This window comes from Oratosquilla oratoria, chromosome 31, assembly GCF_046742065.1.
Source record: "Oratosquilla oratoria isolate Oo_2021 chromosome 31, ASM4674206v1, whole genome shotgun sequence".
In the NCBI taxonomy this organism is placed as follows: domain Eukaryota; kingdom Metazoa; phylum Arthropoda; class Malacostraca; order Stomatopoda; family Squillidae; genus Oratosquilla; species Oratosquilla oratoria.
In genome coordinates this window covers 29,237,849-29,242,677 of record NC_134807.1, presented here as the reverse complement: position 1 = coordinate 29,242,677, position 4,829 = coordinate 29,237,849, and positions in this window count along the sequence as shown.

Genomic DNA, 4,829 nt, shown 5'->3' with positions numbered 1-4,829 from the left:
GGACGAGCTGGGAGGGGAGGAGGAAGAGGAAGAGAAGGAGGAGGGAGAAGAGATGGAGGAGAAGAGAAGAGGGAAGAGGAAGAGGAAGAGGAAGAGGAAGAGGAAGAGGAAGAGGAAGAGGAGGAGGAGAAGGAGAAGGAGAAGGAGGAGGAGGAGGAGGAGAAGGAGGAGAAGGAGGAGGAGGGAGAAGAAGAGGAGGAGGAGGAGGGAGAAGAGGAGGAGGAGGAGGGAGAAGAGGAGGAGGAGGAGGAGTGAGAGAAAGAGGAAGAGGAAGACGAAGAGGAGGAGGAGAAGCAGGAGGAGACGGAGGAAGAAGGGAAGGATGAGGAAGAGGAGGAGGAGTAAGAGAAGGAAGAAGAGTAAGAGGAAGAAGAGTAAGAGGAAGAAGAGGAGGAAGAGGAGGAGAAGTAGGAGGAGGGAGTAGAAGAGGAGGAGGAGTAAGAGAAGGAGGAAGAGGAAAAGGAAGAGGAAGAGGAGGAGGAAGAAGAGGAAGAGGAAGAGGAAGAGGAGGAGAAGGAGGAGGAGGAGGAAGAGAAAGAGAAAGAGGAAGAAGAGGAAGAAGAGGAGGAGGATGGGGGAGTGCCGCGTGAGGGGGGGTGGGGGGAGGGGAGTGTGTTGGGTGTTAGGGGAGGCTCTCCTGTGTAATGTCCTGAGCCAGTAGGGCGTATAATGACTGGGCAAGTCGAATTGGCATGGATTCCGGATGGATTACAGACCAGCAGTAGTGTTTCGAAGTTGTAACCTCCGCAAGAAAATTGCTCGAGCTCCTTTTTATTTATTTTCCACTCTGCAATATTTTCTTGTTTATTATTATTACAATTGTTTTTTTTTTTTTCAAGGACGATTTATGGTTTCAGGTTTCGTTGAGTACTAGGGAAGAGATTGGTTTTTTTTTTTTATCAATTCTTAACTATCTTACGAGGTAATACTTTTTTTTTTATGTTTTGTAGAGAACTTTTTTAGTATGCTCCTTTTTCACTTACTTTGGACTTAATTATTCCTGCTTCTTTACACTAAACTCTTTTGCTACTTAATCCTCAATAACGAATGTATCTTTGTTATATCAGAGGCGAACAAAACAAGTTTAATAACCTTAATATCATAACGATATAAGTGCCATGATCACTTAAATATTTTTAATGTTAACATTAAACGTAACGTAACGTAACGTAATGTAACGTAGCGTAACCTAACCTAACGTATTAAAGGAAGTGCCTAGTCAAGGAATAACCAAAAGTAAGCAGATTAAGACAACTTAATTCAGTTACGGAGTCATTAGTACTATTAGTAGAATAAAGTCTATATGAAACCATAATTATATAATAAGGAAAAGAAAACAGATGTTGTTGTGGAATCCTTAGTACTATTAGTAGAATTGAGTCTATATGCAACCATAATTATAAAATAAGGAAAAGAAAACAGATGCTGTCGTGGAATCATTAGCACTATTAATAGAATAAAGTCTATATACAACCATAACTATGCAATAAGGAAAAGAAAGCAGATGTTGTTGTGTCATTGTATCACTAGCCGTAGAGAATAAGACGCTGAAAATGGAAAATCAATTACAAACATGGATTTCAGTTGATGACAAAAGAAAAGCGAAACAAAACAGGTAGAGATAACTTAAGATAAAAAGACACCTTCATACAGCGAAAAGGAATTTAATAGCACCAAAACAAAAATTAAAAAGAATTTTAAAAAGAAAATATTGATGAAAACAGTTATTACCATTGTATTCAAGAAGTAGATTAGTATCCAGGGATACTACACAAATAGCCCCACCATGAAATACAAATATAAATAAATAAATAGATAAATAAATACAAAATAAATAAATAAATAGATGAATAAATAAATAAATAAATAAATAAATAAATAAATAAGTAAATAGATAAATAGATAAATGATGAACAAATGAATAAATAAACAAAAAATCTATACCACCACTTCCATGACATAGAAAAAAAAAGTGAAAGGGTTGTTTTTGCCACAAAGGTTAACGAGTTTTGAAAAACGTCCAGTATGTATGTATATATATATATATATACATTTATGTATATTTATATATATTTATATATATACATATACATATACATATACATATACATATATATATATATATAAATATACATATACATATATATATACATACATACATATACAAAGGATTACAAAGGCGGAGCATGCCGACAGGAGACCTTTTGGTCCATATCTAGGTCGGATGCGAAAAAAAAATCATAATAATAAATTGATAAATAAAAACTATAATAATGTAATTAACAAATAAAATACATAAATAAATGCATATGTGTTAGATAATAAACAAATAGGTAAATAGTAAATAATAATGAATTGAAATATAACTAATAATAAATGAAAATCAAAACAGACAAATGATAACAAAACAAAAACAAATAATATGAAATAAATTATAATCATTACAGCATCTTGCTTAGGTGTTTATCTAAATGATTCTTAAAGCTTCGAACTGAACTACATTGCACTACCTGTGCAGGAAGTTTATTCCATTCATTAACTACACGGTTGGCAAAGTTGTTTCTACCCACTTCCAAATTGAATCTATTTCCGGACAGTTTGAGACCATTGTTTCTTGTCTGATTCTCATTCAATGTGAAAATTTTGTCACTTTTGATGTTGTCAATTCCCTTTAAAATCTTAAAGACCTGTATCAAGTCACCTCTGAGTCTACGTTTTTTTAGGGAAAACAGATTCATGTGCTTAAGTCGATTTTCGTATGATTTATTGTTGATATTTGGAATCAGTTTTGTGGCTCGCCGTTGTACTTTTTCCAATCTGTCAATGTTTTTTTTTTTTATGAGATTCGGTGACCATACGGAAACAGCATATTCCAAATGTGGACGAACTAACGATTTATATAGCTCGTTAATGAGTGATGGACTTTTGAAATCAAAAGATCGCGCAATCAATCCCAGAATCTTATTTGCTTTCTCAGAGGCTGAAATACACTGCTTGGATGATTTGAGGTCGTTACTGATAATTACGCCGAGATCTTTTTCACTATCCACTTTTGTTAACGAATTTCCAAATAACTTGTAATCGTACTTACTGTTATTTTTACCTATGTGCATTACCTTGCATTTACTTGTGTTAAATTTCATTAGCCACTTTTCAGACCATTGCTGTAATTGATCTAAATCTTCTTGAATATCTAATTGGTTTGAGTGATCATTTGCCACTCCGCACAGTTTTGTATCATCAGCAAATTTGGAAACAGTAGATTTTAGTCCATGGTCTATATCATTTATATATACTATGAATAGAAGTGGCCCATATGTACATATATATATATGTATATATATACATATATATATATATATATATATATATATATATATGTGTGTGTGTGTGTGTGTGTGTGTGTGTGGGTGGGTGGGTGTGGGTGTGTGTGTGTGTGTGTGTGTGCGTGTACGTATGTGCGCGCGCGTGCGTTTGTGCGTGCGTTTACATATGCATCTACATAAATATTGATATATTTGCAAATATAATGGCATGCAGATATATTTGTTTGTACACATATATGTATATTTGGAGAACACATGTGCAAGTACCTAAATATACAGTTTTGGTGCGATGTAAGGGTAAAATGTCATGGTAGTTACAAACACCGTCCAAACCTTATTTTGAAACCCACCATTTGCCAGAGAGGAAATGGAAAAAATGGCGAGTTTGAGCTCCCAATTCGCCATTTCTCCGATCCTGCTGACAGTCATTCAGAGCAAGAGGATTTACGGCCTCCGAGCTGACGTGACATAATATATTGTGTTCTCAAGCGAACTGAGATCTCACAATCGTTTTCTCCTCCAGGCTTCGGAAAGCCATATCAGGCACAATGGACACATCGACCTCTGCCAACAACAGGGACATCTCTACCGAAAGAGAAGAAAACGCGTAAGGAGGAAGATTGGGATGCTGGTGATCACAAAGAGTGTGATGATGGTGGTTAAAATAAAGGAATAAGGAAGACGGATAATGGAGTGTATGATGGCATGGTATAATGGTATGATGGAGGAGAAATTTGTCGTACTGATAGAGATGGAGAAGGGTCTCTTGGTGGTGGTAAGAATAGAGAAGGTAGAGGGTGGTTGAAGAGGAGTGAAAGAATTTGGAAAACAACTTTGTCTCCATACATAAACACAAAACTGGGACGTGTTTAGATAAACAACACTTAGTCAAAACATTTGAGTTCTTAGTCAAATTCTCGACTTGAGTCTTTGAGAAAATGTCTTCTGATTGCTTGGGAAATGCTCCTAAGAGCATCTGGCAGAGAAATAAGACGATAATAGGAAAAGAAACAGCAGGAGGAACAAGAGCAGGAAAAGGAAGAGGAGGATATATAGGAGGGGAAAATGGAGGAGAACAAAACGAAGAACAAAAAGAGAAAGAGAAACAAAAAAAAAAAGAGAAGAAGGAGGCAATAGAGGAGGAGGAGGAAGAGGAGGAGAAGGAGGATGTGAATAACAATGGCACGGGTTAGTTTGTACTGGTTAATATTTTTGGTGGGTCGTGGAGAATGGGGTCTAGGATGAGGGCGAGGGTGTGTATTTGGGTAGGGGATAAAATTGGTTGTAGCTCGCTATGGGTGTGTGCGAGTGTTTGTGAGTAGATGTATGATTCACCATGGTCTTGGATCCCGTGTTGGACTCGTGATCGACAGCTACTTCCCTCCCGGAAGAGAGCTCAGAGCTCATATATGACCGATCTATAGATAATACTGTGACCTTACACGCAATCGCACATCCAACTCCCCGCCCACGAGAGTTGGAGTAGCAACTCGCAGCGCAGTA